The sequence below is a fragment of the Falco rusticolus genome, chromosome 3 (genome assembly GCF_015220075.1).
Source record: "Falco rusticolus isolate bFalRus1 chromosome 3, bFalRus1.pri, whole genome shotgun sequence".
In the NCBI taxonomy this organism is placed as follows: domain Eukaryota; kingdom Metazoa; phylum Chordata; class Aves; order Falconiformes; family Falconidae; genus Falco; species Falco rusticolus.
The window spans coordinates 30,186,651-30,195,549 of record NC_051189.1 but is presented as its reverse complement, the minus strand read 5'-3'; the positions used below and the strand labels follow the sequence as shown (position 1 = coordinate 30,195,549).

Sequence of the window (8,899 nt, the reverse complement as noted above, 5' to 3'; positions counted from 1 at the left end):
TTCACTACTCTTGCCTGAACCTGTCCTCTCCTTCAGCACTTGGTAATAAAAGACCCTATTGTACCTCTGTGTACAACCAGGAACCATGCTCTTCTGCTGTTTTCTTCTTTGCCCTGTGATTAAAGAGGCTTTCCAGAAGCACACCTCCTGCCTAAGACTGTCACATTAAAGGAGAGATGACCTGTGAATTTTTGACGGTGGCAATGAACATGCATTTGTTCATTTGTTACGTTTATGAAATTCCTACATGCTTCAGATGTTTGATGGGTTATTACCATGGTTATTAACCCTTCATAGTTTTTTGTTCTTTATTTCAGTGGTGATGTTAGGATGATGGGCATCCCGTGCTCAATGTATAGGCAAGTCTGCTTGATCAACTACAATAGCTTGACTTTAAGAGGAACTTACTTTGGTACCATAATTTATTTTCCTATGCTAGATTCATCTTCATAATGATTGTCAGTTAATATTTAGTGAGAGGATAAGTAGGTTTCTCTGTCTGTAGCATATCTGCGTTTTAAATCATGTGGGAATGACAGACGGCGCGCAAGACAGCTTCCTCCTTAAATTGCCAGCCCAAAGCATGTTTTGTTGTGTGGCTAGCCATGCTTAAAACCCTTCCTTGAATTTTTCTGCACAACCGCAGAGTCAGCAGACACACATTGTTCACATCTCTGAGGCATTTTTAGTCTCACCGGCGATGCATTTGTTTCCTTTTAGCTCTCCTACTGATTCATATACTTCCTAAAATAGTGAGCACTATCTTTGTTCTGTTGTGACGAGTTACAAAAGAATTAGCAACATTAGTTTAGCACCAAGTAATATGAATCACATCATATGGTTGGATGTGCTTGGATTTCAACTGTAACACTCCAACTGATTGCAAATTACCATTATTTTTGAAAGATCTCTTAGTCTTTGCAGGGTACAAAGCCACGAACCATGATTCTGCATTGTTATTCTTTTCAGCCACGGATGTTTCTTGCAAATACTGAGCCCAGTGTTTCTCAGATTGGCCCCAATCGATTAAAAAAAAAAAGCCAGGTACTTCTGAGAGAAGATCAAATAATGTCTGTCACCATGGAGCCTGAGGTGATGATGGTGGGTAAAAAAGATGTGACCTTTCCTGCTCTCAGGTCTCAGGCACTGCATTGGTAACAAAGCCAATCAATACTTCACCGCATCCTTAGCTTGCATGTTAAAACTTAATTTTAGCATAGTATATATACAAATATATATGTGTGTGTGTATTTCATAATTACTTATACAGTACTATTACAGTATATATGTATGTATATATAGTTCACACATGGAGGAATTGACTGGCGATCCCAAGCACTTATTGACGGGTTCCCTTTCTTGCTTAGGTCAGGCAGGATGAATGCCAGCATTCTGTGCCAGCTGAGCTCTGCTGAATGAATAAATAACGTGGGAGGTCTTGCCTGTTGGGATAAGCATTTCATAGAAGCCAGGTGCAAGCGTCATCATTGCATACTGAATCGCTGCAACTCAGAATCTGGTATTACAGTCATCTGAAGAGCTCTTTTCAGATAGCATTTTAAAACTGGCTCCACACAATAACAAATAAATGAGGTTTCAGCCTCTGCAAGATATGTTCTAATAAGCCTCCAGGCAAGAGACATACTGCCACATGCCCTTCCAGTCTGGAAAAGTTAGTGTTCACAGCAAGGTTTACCTTCCCTGCATAACAACGTAACTCCCCAGACGACAGCAAAGATTTCAGTAAAACTTGCCAGCAAGATTGTCTTGTCCTGTCATCACAGCAAGAGACCTGTAGTTCCAGATTCAGTCGTTAAGTTGTTGCATGGCTTTGGGCAGACTAAGTAACGCCACATAAGTTCCTTGTAACTCTGCCTAAGTTCCTCATACTAGGATGTGGAGGATGTGGTCAGGTAGTCAGGTACTCCACCGGGATGATGCAAGAGAGTTGTGTGCACTTAACCCTTTTTACTATAGGCTAAGAACTTTTCAAACAGTCGTATTGTTGTGGAAAGGTTCTTGGGTAAGGTGAAGTAGAGCTGCTCCTGGGGTGTTCTTCCAGCTGCTGTGAGGTCCAAAACCTAGAGAAAGTTAGTATGCTTCAATTCCTAAACACACACAACAAAACGGTGCTTTCTTGGCTATGAGTGACAGTGTGACAGAATGCGACAACTTGACAGTGATGCCCTCAGTCTCAAAGCACCTGGTATCCCCCAAGGCTCAAACCCAGGAGCTGAGGGGCTAAGAGTCATTCGCCTCACCTGTGCCAGTTCTTCAAAACACGCTACCTGATGTATTTTAAAGATACATCTTTCATCCTGCTGCGGTGAAAGTGGTCAAGTATTAGAAATTTTTTTATATAACAAAATTCCTGGCAGAAGCAGGGCCTTAGAGTGTCTTCCAGGGTTTTTGGAAAAACAACATGACTGGTTGTGACAGAATGAGGAATGTGTTGTGAGAAAACAGGCAGTTCAAGAGGAGAGCTAAATAAAAGATGCTGAAGTTGAAAGAACTCTTTTTCTCTGTGCCTGAATTTTAGACATATTAACACTCAAATGTCAGTGTTTGAATAATTAAGGTGGTGTAATGAGATGTAATTGCCAGAGCTGCAAGGACAGTAAACATAACTGTGCTATTATCAGGGCAAGCTGAGCTCCCAATGGTGCAACAGGTCAAACAGCTATAATCATACCACTGTACCTGGAATAGGATAAGGGAAGGGGCCACGTGCAGGCTGCACATGAACATATTGTACCTGGGCTCTGGAACTATAACTAGAGCAAAGCTGAAGGTTTATAGAGCCCAGACACAAACCAGCATGATAAAGCTTAAAAAAATTTGAAAGTAAGTTGGAAAAAATATAAGCTTAATATTCAACTGAGCAATGTCACATTAGTTAACTACATAGCTGGGATTGTTAGTGAAGAAAATGAAGATGCTATTTAAGAATAGGAAATCCAAGATTTTACGTCTGGTCAAGAATAATCCACTGCAAAAACACAGACTGAAGAGCAAATGAGTAGGGAGCAGCCCTGCAGAAATATTCTGGAAGTTGCATATTCTTTCAAAAAAAGCAGACTACATACTCAGAGGTACAAATATAAATAGAGGCTATAAAGTAAGTGAAGTAATTCTTCCACTTTTCTCAGTATTGGCAAAGCTCATCTGGAGCTCAGTGAGCCTGGCTTGGGGCACCATGCTTGGGGGAGATAAAACACTCACCAGGCTACAAAGGAGAGCAATGTGTGTGATCAGAGCTCTAGAAAAAAACAGATTAGATGGGAAGACTGGAGAAATAGGGGGTGCTGGCTCTAGTGAAGAGAAACTTGACAGAAATATGAAAGCAGTCTTAAAAAATAAAGATATTGCAGATTAATAAGACATTCCATTGCAGCAGAAATAGACTTTGGTTAGACATTAGGAAAAACTTTCTAAAAATAAGGCTAGTGATGCATTAAGCTAGATTGCCTGGGGATTGTAAATCTTATTAAAAGGAGATCAGATAAAACTTAGTCAGGAATGACAGAGATAAAATTAATCCATCTGTAGAGAGTGGGATGGTATAGATGACTTCTTGAGATCCCTTTTCATCTGTATTTTCCATGATCATCCAAAAGATGAGTGTTTTGTTTTTTCAGACTTGCTTATTTATTCATGCTGTTTACTAGCTTCTTCATCTTGGAAATGGAAATCCCATTATTCAGTTCCAGTCAGCGCTGACTTCAGGTTTTTCTTGTACTCTGTAGCAACACAATGTGACTGTTCAAGTTGCAAAGACATCAAGACAAAGATTAAAATGGTGTTAGTTAAAATAATAACTTTGAAGTGACAATCATACCAGTCAAAATTCTTATCACTGGCTCCAAATCAAAAGGTTTAATGAAAACAAGTCCTAAGTCGTGGGTCTCAGGTAATGTGCGTGGTCTCTGACACTTCAAAGAAACCACGTTTGGATGAAATGTGCAAGTTTACTGGGACAGGCAAGACAAGAGTCAGGAACAAACCTATTTGGATCCACTCTGCAAAGCACCTGTTCCCACTCTGGTGTGCCACACGGAAAGCAGGAGGCCTGTTATTATTTCACAGCGCTGCCAGCACCCATTGACACTTGCATACACAACCATATCCACTGCCAACACAGAACAACCTGGAGTCCCTCTAACAGAAAGGAGGTGGCAGGTGGATTTAAAGGCTGCCCACAGTGCTCTCACTGGACAACTGGGCCCTTTGGTAGGATAAACCTGAGACAAGCTCAGCAGTTTAGGCCTCCTCCTGCTTCCACAGATGCCTTTGGTGGTTTTCTTCCTCCAGTGTTCCTATGGCGGCAGAATCAAAGCTTTGAACAGCTAATCTTCCTGCCTTATATCCAGGGAGATCTGGGCAACATTTGACTATGCCTCTGTCTCCATGTAATTTTGGTTATTACCGAGAGAATTTTTCACTCGCCTTCAAATTATTTAAACTCCATTACAGTGATCCTTGTTGCAACATGTTAAGGCACTTGGCTCCTGAGCAAGTGCCTTATAAAAAGGATAAAGTGCTTTTACTTATTATGATTAATATTGTTTTGTTAAATATGGAGGGCACTTTGGCTGCCCTCCCCCCAAGTTGCTACAGCAACACACATCTGTTAGGAGTCATTCTTCTAATTGTGTCAATTAGGCTTATATAAGAGTATTTCAGTGATCCAAACACTGTGGAAAGCAAGGTCTGAGGTCTGGCTGAAGATGAACCTCATCCTCCAAACACTAACGAAATTATTTTAAACTTCCTTCTGGTGTAATTGCATTAGTCATGGTGAGCAGGAAGCAGTGCAGTGGCCCGCTGAGCTGGGCAGGTTTGCTTGCTTCTCTGATGGAAAGGAGCACAACAGGCAGCTTCTGAAATGCGTCTCAGGAACAGAGGAAACAAAAAGTGAGCTTGCACATTGTTTGCAATCCGTTATTTAATGATCAAGCAAAGGAAATCAGAATGCAAACCCAGCATGTAATGATGTTATATTAATGATTAATAATTTACAGCTAAATGGTGCCAGATTAATGACTAATACTTTACAGCTATACATTGCTTTTCAAATAAAACCAATCTGTGAAATACATACAGATGTACAAAACGACAACAGTGAAAGTGCAGCAAATCTCTGATTGAGATCTTTGACTGGAGCAATTTGAAAGCTGCAGGGCCATATGTAAACTTTCCAGACAGCAGCAGGGCCTTTCTCATGCGAGAAAAACATACTACTTTCCACACAATAAAATTAAATGAAGGAGTTTTTACTAACTAGCTACTTATTTTATTAGCTCTATCCTCCAAGGGTGTTTTGGCAACCCAGATCGTTACATGTGAATAACAAACACTTTCTGAAAATGTGGTCTACTTGAGATGGTTGTCGTTAAAATATTAACAGAAGACACTCACTTGCTGTTACATGACATTACACCACCACATGTGCCATGATCTGCCAATGTTGTGACTCATCATAGGAGTTTGCTAGAGACTGGCTATTGAAATGCCATCCAATTGCAGTTAATTGCTGGCTGAAACCTCCTGAAACAAAGAAAATTGTATCTTTAAAGTGAGACAACTAGGCGTAATTGCAGCCTGTGATAGCCATCAAATAATGTAACTGTCTAAATGTCACAGTATCGTTGTTCAAATATGTAAATCCACTCATCCAAAAGAAATCTAAAAGTTTCAAATTCTCATCCTGTGTTGCAATGGAATTACAGATCAGGTTGGAATAGTGCTTATTGTGTAGAATACAGTGAGAAAGCATTTTCACATAATGTTTTCAGATTATAGGAAAGTGTAAAAATGGCACTTCGAAGAAAAGTTTATCCTTGCTTCATTTTTAACGCAGTTACTGGAGGGCCACAAAGTAACTCACAGTTGTCTATGCGTACCAGACCAATCTTGAAATGTTTTCATGTTAAAAGACGATAGTGGCTTATACAGGGCAAAAGATGAGAAAAGGACCCCTACACACATGGACGCCAAACCTCGGTGCTAGCCACATCTAATAACTTGCTAACTCTATGGTAAAATAAGGATCACTGTACTCAGAGCAACCTATTTTATCTCACACCAAGCTGCCTAGTGCTGGAGTCTTTGGTTCAGAGTTAGACCGTGGAGCTGAATGCTCAGTATGTGAAATTGCAACACCGAAATGCACTGGCTTCCCTTTGTCAAAGAGGGGGTGGGGAGGAGGCAATGGGGGGGAAGGAAGCAACTAGAGAGGTTCCCCAGCTTAGCATTTCCAGTGCAAGCACTGACCTACATTGACCTGCCTCCCAGAACTGAAGCTTTGCTGTACTGATGCAGAAAGGATTACTTCTCCATGGTTTTTAGTCGTCAATCTTCCAACCTAAAGCTCCTTTCTCCTCAAGGTTCTCAATAATTCTTCTGTTTCAGCAACCACAGAGTTGTCATAAATCACCTTTCTGCATCAGCACTTTTTCCCCTTCTGTGCTCTCTAAGGGTGTTTTGTCATTGATCTCGTCTGCTCTGCAACTCTTTTCACTATTTTAGCTGCATTTAATTAGCACAACCATTTATAATGCTCAGAACTGAACTCTGGACTGTTTGTGGATTTGAAAATGGTTTTTAAAAGGTGTTTTAGAAATGCTTTGAGATCCCACACCACCAGAAAAATGTGGGGAAGTGAAAAGGAGGGCAGCAACTAGGCATCTAATTTTTCCAGCAACTTCTGTACTTTGCTGGTTGTTTGACTGATAAGGGCCACTTATCAGTCTGGGGGAGAATGTTTCTACCTACCACCGCAGATTCAGTATCAAAATTCCTATGCATGTTTGTGACCTGAAATCCTCTACAGAAGATCCTCCCAGTTCCTGCCCAAGTGTGTCCCCTCTCCTAGACCCCCAGGATCTGACAAATCACTTTGGCCAAACAGAGCTGGGAGGGATTCTCTTCTAGGAGTAAGAACGTCATCTGTAAACCAACAAGGATGATAACTGCTGAACAATGTGAAGTTTCCCTACCTGTGATGGCTCTGCTTTGCAGATTCCTCTCGTGGAAAAAAACACCCTTGAAAATAAATCTGGCATTATTGCCTGACTACATGGATATTTTACTAACTATACACTTCCCTGAAGCACTTGAGAAGTTACTTGAGTTTGGTGTCCAGAACCGAAATGTCAAGCTTCCTTGTTTACTCTGCACGTTTCTTCAGTACTTTCAATTTCCTACTACTTTGTACATACTCTTCCCAAGGATACTCAAGTGCTTTCTGTTGATCCAGTGAGGACTGGTACTACCATTTATATTTTTCAGTTACAGAATGACAGCATCAGTGGATTCTGTCAGTCTGGGAGGTGCCTCTGGAGATTGTCTGGTCCACCCCCTGTGCTCAAAGCAGAGCCAGCTAGAGCTATTCTCTACCCCATGCCTGGGCTTCCTTTTGGTATGTAAGGAGAAAAAGTGCAAACATGAATGCTTATGTGGACAGCTGGAAGAGTAGGATCCCGATGTGAGATGGGGCAGACCGATGTGACAGGGCAGAAGCACTCTGTGTGACCTCTGAGGAACCATGCTGAGTTTCCGAGGGGATATGGCTGCCTAAAGATGCAGCAGAAAGCAGTTTGGGCATGCAGGCCCTGCTTGCTGATCTGAGGACCTGTAAGTGCCCAATATTTTGTCAGGAAAAAGATACTTAGACACCCAAGATCCTGTTTCTGTGCATGGCTCTAGGTGCTATCATCTTGGCAGAGCTGGCTGTCAAGAGCATCTCTTGTATATCAGCATCCCTTACTCACCTCAGGGACCAATCCTAGGAAACCCTGTATCTTCTCAACAATCATTTTTAAATGAGTATAAATTGAACAGTGTCTCAGGAGTCTGTGTGGGTGTCTCTACTCTGTATTCTTCAGTCCTGTCCCTACAATTGTTCCCTATGGTCTGCGCTGTATAAAACTGTCAGATCATTTAAGGATACTTCAGTGGGCTTGGCAGCCCTGCACCCCTGCACAATGGGTTTCAAAAAGAAACTTTTTTCAAAAAGAAGCTTTCAGGGTTTGGGGCACTCTCTTGCTAAGCAGCTGACTGCACGGCCTGCTTTCACTGGGACTGCCTGGCACAGGCCATGAGAAGCTGGGATGAAGGAAGGACAGAGGAGAAGAGGCTAGTTTCATACCATGAGCAGGGAAGGAGGCTGCCACTGGGAGGCAGAGAGCAAAAGTCAAGTTGGAATGAATCCGTGTTGGTGTCCTTGTAGTTCTATAAGTTTTGGACATGTTGCTGTCAGCCATTTGTTACAGGTGAACTTCCCAAAGCATTGTCTCATCCCCTGTGACGGGCACGCTGCCTGACCTGCAACACCCCCGGAGTGCCTGTTCTGCACAGAAAATTTTCTCTGAGCCCTTTTATGAGCTGTTACAAGAGCCTTGGAGGCTGCAAGGGTGCCTGGGATGCTGTAGCACTGCCAGCAATCTGTAATGTTTTGCTCAGATGCCTGGCAGCACACTCAACCCTGCAAAAGTTTGAAGCCTGGTTAAAGTTCCTGGACAGGTTAGGGGTCAGGCTGAATTGACCATAATGATGAGGGATCCCCTCAGGCCACCAGTGTTTTAAACAGCAGAAGACAGCAGAAGTTCCTGCCTTGTGTCTGGTGGAATGTATCCAAGTGCCAAAAGGCGCCGTCATCTTGAACTCTGCCAAGGTAACCAGTTTATGAATTATCCTCTTTTACTGACAAGGCTGGGGCAGATCAGGGTGCAGTATCCTTCCTAGTTCTTGCCGATACAGACCCCATGTGGCAGGCAGCAAAACTAATGTGGGTCCTACTTCTGTCTCTAGTTTTGGTGAAATGGCATTGGGTGAACTCCCTTACAGCTCAGTGTCTAGGACAGGGCACTCACAATACCAAGTTCTACCCTTTACCTCA

At 42.3% G+C, this 8,899-nt stretch overlaps 1 long non-coding RNA gene across 2 annotated transcripts in view; it reads right to left on the bottom strand.

Annotated features, from left to right (window-relative positions):
• Positions 1–1,191: 1,191 nt before the first annotated feature.
• LOC119145516 overlaps positions 1,192–8,899 on the bottom strand; it is a 12,888-nt gene continuing 5,180 nt past the window's right edge. Inside the window, exons 3-4 of one of the 2 annotated variants that reach the window (XR_005103434.1) lie at positions 5,419–5,547; positions 1,192–3,759 (exon numbers count right to left, since the gene is read on the bottom strand). This is a non-coding gene — a long non-coding RNA (uncharacterized LOC119145516). Of the gene's footprint in view, positions 3,760–5,418; positions 8,667–8,899 lie in introns of both variants that reach the window. The other variant, XR_005103433.1, reaches the window with a different exon arrangement.